General features: G+C 40.4%; 1 protein-coding gene across 6 annotated transcripts in view; it reads left to right on the top strand.

Moving 5' to 3' along the window:
• The window catches only part of MAP3K13 (mitogen-activated protein kinase kinase kinase 13), an 86719-nt gene that overhangs the window by 25060 nt on the left and 49045 nt on the right, over window positions 1-12614 (top strand). For all 6 annotated transcript variants that reach the window (XM_072867971.1, XM_072867967.1, XM_072867968.1 and 3 more), the window contains exon 3: window positions 9322-9467. The gene's annotated coding sequence lies outside the window, so the exon portion shown is untranslated. The remainder of the gene's footprint in view (window positions 1-9321; window positions 9468-12614) is intronic.

Below are 12614 nucleotides of genomic sequence, written 5' to 3'. Positions count from 1 at the left end.
GGAATAAGGGGTGGAGAATGTGCTGGTTTTGGCTGGGATAGAGTTAATTTTCTTCATAGTAGCTAGTATGGGGCTATGTTTTGGATTTGTGCTGAAAACAGTGTTGATAACACAGGGATGTTTTCATTACTGCTGAGCAGTGCTTACACACAGTCAAGGCCTTTTCTGCCTCTCACACCACCCCACCAGTGAGTAGGCTGGGGGTGCACAAGAAGCTGGGAGGGGAGACGGCTGGAACAGCTGACCGCAGCTGACCAAAGGGATATTCCATACCATATGACATCATGCTCAGAATATAAAGCTGGGGGAAGAAGGAGGAAGAGGGGGACGTTTGGAGTTACTGTGTTTGTCTTCCCACGTAACCATTACGCATGATGGAGCCCTGCTTTCCTGGAGATGGCTGAACACCTGCCTGCCGATGGGAAGAAGTGAATGAATTCCTTGTTTTGCTTTGCTTGTATGCACGGCTTTTGCTTTACCTATTAAACTGTCTTTATCTCAACCCACGAGTTTTCTCACTTTTACCCTTCTGATTCTCTCCCCCATCCCCCTGGGGGGGAGTGAGCCAGCAGCTGTGGGATGCTTAGTTGCTGGCTGGAGTTAAACCATGACAGGTGTATGTGGAAGAGCCCAAGGTGCTGTCTTGGCTTTGCAAGTTTGTTGCCAGCAGCTAATTGCAGTGAAAAGGAGGCTTCTGATGTGGGTGTACTTGCAACATTTAATTGTGTCTTTGTAGGTTAATTGAGGCTGTACTATGGGTTGCTATTTCTTAGGTTTTTTTCACTACCTCAGGAGAGAAGAAAACTACTTGTTGGAACTGCTTCCGAAACTCATGGTCACTTTGTAAAATGTACTCCCACTCTTGAGGAGAGTGCAAAATACAAGAATACTAGTGTATGTGTTTTTAAAAATGTTCATGCTTTTAAAAGAGAAAACCTATACTCATTGATGACCTATGCTTGTTGTGTGGAGGTTTTCCAGAGGCTGGACAGATTTCAGTAGGCTCTCTAGCATTTGTCATTTGCTATTTCCTAGCTTGCTGGTGTGTTCAGCTATATGAGGCTCTCGTAGTAGGAGTGAGGAAAGCTAAGGAAAGGGCTTTCCTGCTCTTATTTGATGCTTGTCCTTTCAGTACTTGGGGATAGCTGGCTTGGGATAAGTGACGTAATGCTAATAAAATATGGTTATGCTGCTGGGGTGAAATCTGGGTCTAGTTGAACCTTTGCATTTGATTTTAGTGAAGCCACATTTCTCTTTAGGATTGGAGACAGGGAGGAAGACTAGATATGCTGGTGGAGATGGCAGAGGAGAGAGAAGTAGTTGGATGAATTTCAGCAAGTGGACAGAGAAGCAGGAAAAAGAATTAAGTTTGAGATGAGAAAGATATAAATAGGGAAAGGAAATAGGCTCCTCTCTGAAGGTGGAGGGGAAAGAAGCAGATAATGGTGATCAGATGGCAGTCTGGGGGAGGTAAAGAGCAGGAAAGGGAAGAAAAATGGAGGTGGAGATCTCATAGGGGTCATGGAATGCATTAATTTCTTTTTTAGGATCTTCTTGCATTTTAGGAAGAAACACTAATTAGCAACTTTTCTCCGCTCACAAATTTGTTTAACCTGTCTGAGCTTACTGTTTAGAGTGTGATGGGAATAACTGAAGGAAGTGATGGGGAAGGAGTGATCCTTATTGATGGGTTTTATTTGCAAGGGAAACGTCATAGAGAGAAAATCAGCCCTTCTTTTAGGGGAAGTGTTGCAAGAGGAACAGTTCCAGGTGGGTCCCTTTTCTGCTCCCAGGGCTCTGTGGATTCATTTCTTTCAGTATTTCCACATGCATCTGCATTCTATGATGCTACAGTTTCACAGTTTTCTTAGCAGGCAACATGCTGCCTTTAATCAGAGATTTGCAGCACTTGCTGTTTTCTAAGGTGTGGTGCAGTAGGTCTTGTTCTCAGGTAATTTTATCCCCAGCATTGTGTTGAACTGTCAAAGCTGTGAAATTGAGGTACCTACTTCAGAGCTCTGTATATGTTGCTAACCTTTGTGCTGCTGTGTTGTGCAGTAGTGAAGGGAGAGAGCTGAGTAGGTTGCTGGCTTGTGCATGCTGAATCTGTAGTGCCAGGTATAAAAATCTCCCTGTTCTTTTTCTCCTATTTTATTTTTATACTTATGTTTTCACTTTGTGTCATTTAGAAATCAAAGCAGGAGTGTGCAGTTCAGCAGCAGAAGTATGCTTACTACGAATCTGCTGCTTTGCTCAAATTAAACATTTATGGGGCCAAAGACTCCTCACTGCTCCATCCCAAGTCTTTCAGCCTCCTACCGTGCAATGACTTTTTTCTTTGTGCTTTGACACAGCTCCTGCAAGAAATACAGTGACATTATCCTTCATTGGCCTCTCTCCCTTCCAGCCCATCTTTCCTTTGTGTGTCCAGTTTGTTTTTTCCTTAACCATAGCTTAATGGGGAGCAGCTGTCAGTATAAGTCATGCTTAATATTCCCTGTGAGTTGGAAGATTTCATCCCAGTCTGATGGGCAGAGATCTGGCCTCAGTTATTTGTACCTTTTTCTGTTTTCAGTGGTCTATACCAAGGTGGTGTAATTGAGTAGGAGCTCCTTATTCCTTAAACCAGGTAACACAATGCTGCAGCATATTACCTACTGATGCTGTAAGCTGTGTCGAGTGGCTTGGTTTCTGTGGAGAACAGTCAGGTACCTTCAAAGGCCTGGATCTACCTGCAGGCTCTTCTGTGGCCTGAAGCCTGGAGTGAAACTTGGGCTGTTTCTTCGCTGGGAGCGAAGATAACTTTTGCAGAAGAGAGGCTTGTTTCTGAGCCTAGTCAGAGACTTTTACAAGATCTAAGGGATGTTGCAAATGGTCAATCTTTCCTGCAAGTGCATGGTCCACTTCTTTGGTTTAACTTTTTTAGCTTAAAATGGTGATGCATGGATGCTAAAAGCCCACGCTTCTAAAATAGATCAAGTAGAACAAGCAGTTCATTGATGACTCCCCTTCAGGAGAGGAGAGAGAGAGAGGGTAACAATGAACAGATGGCAGGTATTAGTCATATCACCTGATATATTTGAAGACCTCAGACAATATGGGCACAAAGGTGGAGGAGGAACCTAGAGGGAATTAGTCCTCCTAACAAACCAGACTGGGTATTAGAGTTGCACATGATACAGATAGAGGGTCCTGAGAAAATGAGGGGACTTGCAGCCAAATGAGCTAAACCAAGAAGAGTATGCTCGCAGAGGCTCAGGAAGTCCTGGCCAGGTCCCGAGACTACTTTTACCTCCCCAGTTTGCAAAGCCATTCCCTTGCATATTTGATGTGCCCCTCGGAGCATCATTCCTTGAAGCTCCCATGCTTATAACGCAGTTGCCTCTGCAGAAGGCCTAGTACAAAGGTCTAATACCACAGAAATAAGTGAATTCTTCCAATTTCAGTATCAGCTTGAATGGTGTTATTCTAGCTTTTACTGTAATGAATTCCATACAGAAGCTGCTTGATCTTTTCATGTAGTATCTAAATTGCCATTGTGCAGCTTTGCAGTCGAATTTGGCTGGCTCAGCGTCCCCTCTCTTCTCTAGGTCACTGGTATCTACACTGGCGCTGGCCCAGTTGGCAGTAAGCTCATAGGAGAGCCTCTGAGATGCTACTGCCTGCTGATTTGCTGGAAACACATTGTGTAAATGAAATGTAAAATCTGTACTGTCATTTGTACATAAGCAGCTTCCAGCAAACTTGACACCACAGAGCAAGTAGGCCACTGATGTACCTGCAGAGGCATCATGGGAGAAGTGTATCATTTCCAGTTGCTTGCTCTGATTGCATTGTTTGTATAATCATTTGCTTTAAAACCAGTCTGCCCAGAAGGCAGCATGGCTGTGGGCACACTAGAGGATAGGAATACAAGGTGCAAATGTGGGCTCTTTTGACTTCCCTCTGTAGAGAAGGGGTCATCAGGAATCACAGCATCGGTCTGATCTCCCCGCAGAATGGCTGTATCTTGATTCTTTTTCATTTGTGTGGGGGTTTTTTTGTTTGTTTTTTGTTTTAAAATCTTCAGCAACAGAGGCTGAATGTGCAGTCTCCTTTTTCTCCTCTTTTGTTTCATCTTTTTGGTATTCATTTATGAAGAGAGCTGCTCTGCTGGAGATACTCCCATCATTTTTCACACTTGTGCTCAGACCTCTGCAGAAGCCAAGCACCCTGTGGGCCTCTGAATTACAAGTACCGTTTTGGTGGCACCTTGCATCTTTGGGCTTCAGCTATTGCTGAACACCTAACTCTGCTGATACGTAAGGGGTTAAACTAAGCTCTGTTTATTAATGTTGATACTTTAAATTGTGCCAGAACACTTCGAAAATGTGACAGCGGACAGGGCAGCAGGCAGTAAACACTGTTAAATGACAATACTGTTCAATATTTGCTGTTAATTGAGAGACGCAGCAGCTGCTGGTATGCAGCTTCAGCCAGGATGAATTAGTAATGAGTCTGTAACTATGGGGTTTAAAGTTGCATCAGCCCTTTACAGTTCAGTAGTTTGCTTGGGATAGAAATAAAAAGTCATAGTAGGCTCTAAATTGAAGATTTTTGTTTTGTTTTTGTTTTCCAGTGAGTTGTCATGGAGCCGTGGTGTCAGTGATAAATCTGGCAACAGTAATAAAATTGCCTTGTATTTAAGGACTAGACTTAAAGATTCTGGGTTAGGTTTTCCATCCTGTGTGGCAGACAGTGGGAATGTAGCAGGCAAAGTAAGCTCCTCCTTTGAAAGAAAGCACTTTTGTTGCTTTCTCACTGGCTTCCAGAGACATTTTCAGTTGTGATTTCTTTGAACAGGAGTTTTCGTTTAACTTGTTTTGCTGGACTGCACTGCAGGTAGTGGTGTATGAAATAGTTCTGGCCCTTGCTGGAGGAACCTGCAGCAGGAAAGGGAACACTAATTCAACATTTTCCTTGTGCCTTCTTTGCACTTTTGCCATGCAAATGTGTTGAGTTTAACCTCTGAAAACTTGCTGATAAGCTGTTATCAGCCAACAGTTAAAATAACAAACCCTCCCACCTTGCTGAGTTGGGATAGGAACTTCCTAAGACTTCAAGGCCTGGGTATCGTACAGGAACAGCATTAATCCAGGCAGAGCAACCAGGCTGGGGACAAAGTTTACTCTCTGAAGAAATTGGCCCCAGCTGCTAGTTTCATGCTGTTTATGCAACCTTCCCTGTAAGTAGTTATTTTGCACAAAACATTTTATTTTGAACTATAGGTGAGATCGTGAGAGTGCAAAACTGTGTTATGGTGGTTAGGAGCATCTTAACAGATCTTGAGTTGGACACAGGAAATTAAATTCTAGCTCTGTTGAAAACAATGCTAACAGTCCTATTGATTTCAGTACAACTCGGCTTTCACCACAAGTAGAAGAATTTTGAAGCAGATAATGTTTTGTTTGTTCAGTTCTTCAAACAAAATCCAACTGCAGGGGTTAGCGTTTGAATCCAAATACTCAGAATTCTGATGATATTTTGTGAGGATGAGAAATACTAGATTGGAAAAATTCCTTGGGTCCACAGTGATTATGTTAAATAGGAAAAAAGTCCAATCAGCAGGTATGTTTTGTAACCCTGTTTCCAGTTTGTATGATTTCTGTGTTACATACGTTTGGTTTTTGTATTTGTTCTATTTGCATTAACAGTTTTTACCAAGTGGGTAAGTGCATTTATGCATTTTTAAGAGCTTAAATCTGCGATACACCATGCTGTCTTCTATATTGGCTTACAGATGCATAAAATCTTTCCGGTTGACTCTGGAAAGCAAGTGTTGAAAGCCAATAGAATACTGTAAAAGGTGGCGATAAATGGAAGTGCAGAAAGAGCTAAACTCATCTGGTGGTAAAAGTCCTTCGGCCCCAGAAGGCCCTTCTTGTCTAGGGTACTGACAATTCCTACCTTTGCTAGCAGTTATCAAATGATGTTTTAAAATCTGTCCTTAGAAGGCTGTATTTTTTCATGTGAAATTCAATAATTTATTCCAATGGCATTCTGTCAACTTTGGGCATCTAGTGTCTCATGAAAAGAAGGCTTAGGGGAGACCTTATCACCACGTTCCAGTATTTAAAGGGTGGCTACAAAGAAGATGGAGACTTCCTTTTTACAAGGAGTCACATGGAAAAGACAAGGGGTAATGGGTACAAGTTATTCCTGGGGAGATTCCAGTTGGAAACAAGAGGAAAATTTTTCACAATGAGAACAATTGGAATAATCTCCCCAGGGAAGTGGTGGATTCCTCAACATTGGACACTTCATCTGGACAGGGTGCTAGGCCGTCTTGTGTAGACCCTGCTTTTGCCAAGAAAGGTTGGACCAGATGATCCTTGAGGTCCCTTCCAACCTGGTATTTTATGATTCTATGTTTTTTACAAACAACTCACCAATTTTATGTGCTGTTTCTATAGATGTGAATTGTGTTTAAAACTATAATGTAATAAAATACAATCATCCGCTTTTGTGTGGTTTTGATTCTCTCTAGTCTGTATTATTGTTTCATCTGTAGTATCTACTTACAATGTTCGCTTTTTTTAAGCAAGAAAATAAACCTTGGTGTGTTTACATGCACCATTCCTGTCTTAAAACAGTGGTAAATATTGTAATTACTAGCTTTTTGGGCTTTTTTTCCATTGATTTAATAGAACCACCATGTAATTTTCTTGTAAACAAAGACAAATATTTACATTTTAATATATAAAAAAGCATAAACTCTAAAGTTTGTTGAATAAACCTGTTAAAATGTATGTCTATTTACTCTGGTTTTTATCTTAAAGTATCTTTCCTTACCTCTGTTGGAAGGAGTTATTAACTGCTTAATAAACATTGTTCTCAGCAGTGTGCTAATTAGGAATTAAACTATATACCTATGTGGTATGTTCCCAATTTCTAGAAGGCTTTTTGGTAGGTGTTTGACATGGTCTGTAACAAGGTATATACATGTTCATCTGCTTTGGAGTGGTCAAATGTCTGCACGTTAAGGAATTTGGATGCCACGTCTCACTCTTGCTCGTGTTGTATCCCCATGTTGCTCTTAGGACATATCCATGTGGCTGCTGTACTGGTGCCAGTGAGTTGCTGACTGGGTGCGTTTGTCAAACTACTTGGGCACCAGCTCCTGCTAGAATAATGCTGGTATTGATGACCAGTTGTTTCAACTTGAGGTAGTGTACAGCAGAGCTCTGCTGACTTACCTGATTTGGGGATTTTATTTTTCTCTGCAAACTTTTGAGTAAGATGGGAGAAGTCCTCCATGAGGAGCATTGCCAGTTGCTTAAATAACGCAGTGTGAAAGCACAGCAAGAGGCTTTGGTGCACTGGTAGAATTACCTTCTGCTACTAATGGTGGAGGGGTGTAAACGGATGAACAAATTTACTACAGTTGTGTGTCTGTCATTGCCAATATCAACGTATTGCCTCCAGGAAGGTGATTGACCTGGAAATTATTCTGTAAATAAATAGTTAATACAGGGCTGGTGCAGGGCAACAGTGGTTGAAAATTGGTACTTTCTTGTGCAAGAATATTGCTATATCATCCTCCTCCTTTGTATTGACCAAATATAGTCTCTGAATGTAGCCTAACCTTGACTTCACAAGCTTTCTCTTATTGGGAATATGGAATTACCTTTCCTGTTTTTGTGGCAAACTAGAGAAGATAAGGAGAGAACTAATAACAGTGCTAAAATGAAATGACAGTGGTGACAAGACTCAGAGTTTTTGGTGAAAGACCAGCAAATGTGTGCTGAGTTGAACTATCAGCACTGGGAATTTGTTTTGTAGGACTTGTTTTTGCTACTCCTTGGTCAGTAGTTTTTAAGGCATATTCAACAGAAATTATTCAGCTTCTATAATTGTGAACTGTTTTTCTCAAATACAAGATTTTCATGTTTGTTTCCTGTAACGCAGTGTAACTGTTATTCTCTTAATGACCAATTCACAACTGTCCTTTTCAGATTGTTTTTCTGATGTTACTATCGAAAGTGACTATTTCAGAATATGTGACTGCCAGTAACTAAATGTGCAAGAATATTAATGTCCAGCTAGCAGAAAAGGTTGTGAACAGTGTGGGGTGAATTGCTGTGTGTGAGGGATCCACAGAAAACAAACAGCTCCTGCTGATCATCATTGCCATCTCCTATACAAGAGTGCTGGTGGCACCTTCTTTCTCACTAAGAATTGTTGTTATAGATCTCATTATTGTGTTTCCTACATAATTTTTTTAAATAATCCTGAAAGTTAATCTTGGATTAAAGTATGAAGTTTTGACATGGGAGGGGAATACATTATGCTTACTCCTACTTCTGCAAAAAATGAGGAATACGCTGAACTTCCCAAACTTTGGGATTGGTCTTGAGACCAGCTGAATCGCATGTGGTGCATAACATGAAGCAGATGGTGCCTATGTTTTTGCAAGGCCAGCTAGCTTTTGTTGTCTAAACTATCTTAATTCTGGCAAGACAGTTGTGCTGGTATTACTGAATCCCTTCTTCAATGTTGTAATAGCCTTGTTGTGTCTGTGATGATTAAGGATATAAGGAGAACAATGTTTGCAGGTAGAGCTGATCTCTTTTTAAGACCAGTTAGTTTAGTCTTTGCATTAAAGGCTACTATCAGTCAGTTCTGTAATTTCAAGGGATTTATTATTTTTAATTTTATGAAGAACTGGGCTAAGTCTTGCAGCCTTTTACATTTTTGTGGGGTGAGAAGAAGAGGCAGTAGGCTCAGGATTGGAGGTCTCAGTATTTGTTGTCTCTTTGCTTGCATGTTTCTGACAGCAAGAGGAATAATGGTATTGTGAGTTGTATATGTGTAGGAGGACTGTAATAACTTATGCTTCTCCTAAAATTTGCTTAAAATTAGGAAAACAAATGACTTGGAGTTTAGATATAAAATTACATGTAAAAAGTCATTAATAGATTATCTTGAAGTATGTTATTTTAAAATCTAATCCAATCCTGAATGATGTAATTTTGTAATATGGAAAACTGTGAGCTCTTTTACTGGAGCTGCTTGCTTAATTTAGATTTAACATGTACCGTAAAAGGATTATAGAGTGTATGCCTGTGCTAAGAAAGGATGTATTAAATGCATTGAAGTATTTTTCTACTCCCAGTTTCTTTTTGAAAACACATACTGAATTTTTGATGTTTTCTGCTGCATTTAAATGTGCCGCGTTACATCAGGATGTGCTAATGGGATGTTTTGGATGGATCATGGGAGCATTTATTTAAATACATTTTTGTTCAATAGGATTCTGAGTTTTCTTGTTCTTCTCTCTAGAGAGAATAGTTCAGTGCTGGACTGTCCTAAACATTACCCATGGTGCAACTTCAGAGAACAGCTTGATTTATCTGACTTGAAGAGGAGGCACATGTGCAGTAAGCCAAGAGGACATGGGCTTTCAGTGCATCTGGAAGAATGATCAGGTATCAGCAGTTGTTGATGTTTAAACCGTAGTAACTACTCAGAAACTTGAGAAGACGTGAAACAATAATGCACTCACTCCTGCAGTTGTCCTTAAATCTTAGGTATGTGTTCCTTTCAATGGTAAGAATGCGGTAAGTTTACCTTCTCGTTTTAGATTGTGTCCATAGCCATTTCACTGCTGAACTTGCTCACTTGCAGTAGCTCAGTTGCAGACACCTAATGGGATCCAGTTCGGATGTGAGTGAACAGGAAGGGACAAGTACCAAAGGGGTGTTGGCACAGACTGAGTTGAAGTTAATCTTACAATGGTTAGATTTTTCCAATATAACTTGAACTCTGAAAGTATTTGAATCTATCAGTTCAGGTTTATTGATTTTGTGAGGGGATAACTTTGATATATTATTTTTCTATTGTTATAAGTACTTTTTCATTGTACTTACTGTGGTGATTGGCTGGAGAATGCAGATGTCCTCACAGGAATCCAGGCTGTTGTAGCTGGAGTAGAGACACTAGCAAAGTTCCAGAAAATGCAGTGTCGTGGTTCATTTTGACATCTGAGCAGGTTATAGGTTCAATAACGTAAGAACTATATGTTTTTAGCTATTTGTTTTTTGCAAGCAGCTGTTAATAATTTCTAAAATAATGTCAAATGTCTAAAGTAATGTCTAACTTTACTATTGGAGGTAACTGCTCTGCATAGGTACTTGGATTAGCTGTCTCACTTGTTGCTGATTCTGTGTCTGATGTCTATTGCCATAGGTAGTGCAGAGCTTGTGCATCTCTGGTGCCCTGCCTCCAATGCTGCCCTTTGGCAAGTATCAGGCATGATCAGGGACTTGCTTTAGTAAGCTCAGAGGCCATTTTGTTATACTGAAGGGGGATTCATTAAAAAGTAACTTGGCACTTCTGCAGTAGACAGCATTTGTTTGTTTTGTACTTCTGTTCACAGTTGTGCTGCCTGTCCTTGAGAAGACAGAGCCTGCATCACGGAGGAGGTGACTGCTGTCTGGGAACAGCCGGGTTCAGCTCAGGGAGAGAAGGTTTGGGAGGCTGAGCAGGGCAGGGGAGGAGGAAGGAGTGAGAAATGCAGTAGGCAGCCAGGAGCCTGCAGCTCATGCAGGGATACTAAGATAACATTGAGAAGCAGACAGTCCTCAGAGGTAATGAGAAACTTCCCTAGGGACCAGACAGCACTGTGCAGAGTTTGCTGCAATTTGGACATTGAGGGCTAAATGGAAGCCTGGAAACAAGGCACAGCAGGCAGGGAGGGTTGTTCTATTTCTAGTCTGACTGACCTGGTCTCTCTGAGTTTCCCTTACTGAAAGTGTTCATATTCTAAGAAAACGTGGCTTTTTTTCTTTAGGGAGCTCCCTGTGAGGCAGAGGTCTCTGTATTTGGCAAAGAGCTCTGACTGACAAGGAGTCCAGTCTCAGACATGTTGATCCTGTTGACTAGTTACAATTTCATTTTCTGAGTGGCGGCCAGCTGTGTGAGAATGCCTTTGGACACAATAGAAAGACCACTTAGGACACAGGGTTAGGAGCTTTAAGATGGCTTTTGGTCTTCAAATGTACTGTTCTTCCCCCCGTCCTCGAAGTGAGTCTTTATGGTCTGCTGTCACTTTTGAAATGTGACATAAATGGCAGGAGTTTTCTTTCTTTCTGTCTCATATCTCTAATCTTCTAATGCATCTGTGTGAGCTTGTGATATTTTTTTGTAATGTATATCACCTTTGATGCTAGCATGATACTTAATGTGTTTTGGATATTGCTATTCTTAAGAATATATCATCTGTTGAATCTGTGTCATATATGCAGGTTTTTAGTTTAACTATATCTATTTTATGTATTAAAAATTAAATGGTAAAACATGTATGTTACCAAATGTGCATGTATCTATGTGAAGAACTGAAAAGGAGCAAATTGTATAAAAATTCTGTAATCTTTTGGGTATTAAGTTTAGAGGAATGTTTTTTAAAAAAAATTGTTTCTTGTTTTCTTTATAGATGCTAACTGAAAAATCAGTTATTCTTGTCTCTTTAACTGTAAAATTATCTAAAGTTTTCTTCAGTTAGTGAATGTATATATGCATAATGCAAGAAAACATTTAGTGCTTCACTCAAGGAGACTGAAAATGGTTTTGTTCTATACATTTTCTTTACGTTTGTATGATCTTTGTCATAAGAAGATACTTTATCCAAAGAAAGCTATAGATACATAAGTTTTAGGAGGTGCCTGAGCCACCTCTGAGCGGGATTGCAGGAAGATGTGAGACAGAGCTACATTTTGGGATTAATTTCTTCATATAAAAACTGTCAATTTTTATCCATTCTATGAGGAGTGGTGGATGCCATAGAGGCAGAGCATCCTATGAGGAGTGGTGGATGCCATAGAGGCAGAGCATCCACATATTTAGGTGTCTCTCATTACGAGTTATAATAAGGTGAAGAATTTTACCGAAGAATTAAATTCTCCCTTGATTTGAACCTGGTTTCATCTCAGTGAACTACCCTGTCCTTCCTTCATCAACAGCAATTCATCAGTTGCTTCATCAACATTGCTTCTTTTTGTTTATCTTATTTTTTCGAGTTAATAGACAAGGCAGTCTATATTGCAGTGCTATATGCATAGTAGCGGCTTAAGGATAGGAAGTACGGCTCATAAGGGGGACTATGACATTTAGTAGATGGCGTGTAATGGGAGAGCAAGTGAACCAGGCAAGCTTCTAATCATGTAGTCTGACATGTTTTTTTCCTCCAGTACATTATATCTTTTGTGAAAAGTATACAAGCACTTTCTGTAAACCTTTCCTTACTAATAAGGGGGAAATTGGAGTTTGAGCAGGCTCACATCTCTCTGCTTGAAGGGCAGTGCTGTCACCTTTCTTTAGTCTGCTTATGCAGGACTGTAGGTTATAAAACAATCTTGTGAAAAAGTTGTCCTGGAAGATCCCAGAGTTAATGCTTCAGCTGACATGTTTTTGAACATGACTCTCATTCTTTCTCTCTTAGCCATGACTTGAATTTACTGACGTGGTGCTTATTTTCCCTGGATGGGCAAATCTTGTGCAATACAAAGCTGACGGTTTGATTGAGTTGGGGTATTAGGACACTGGCTAACTTTTATGTCCCCTTTTGGTGAAGGCTG

The sequence above is a fragment of the Ciconia boyciana genome, chromosome 7 (genome assembly GCF_034638445.1).
Source record: "Ciconia boyciana chromosome 7, ASM3463844v1, whole genome shotgun sequence".
In the NCBI taxonomy this organism is placed as follows: Eukaryota; Metazoa; Chordata; class Aves; order Ciconiiformes; family Ciconiidae; genus Ciconia; species Ciconia boyciana.
Note: the sequence above shows the minus strand (reverse complement) of the source record. Positions and strands in the feature narration are given on the sequence as shown.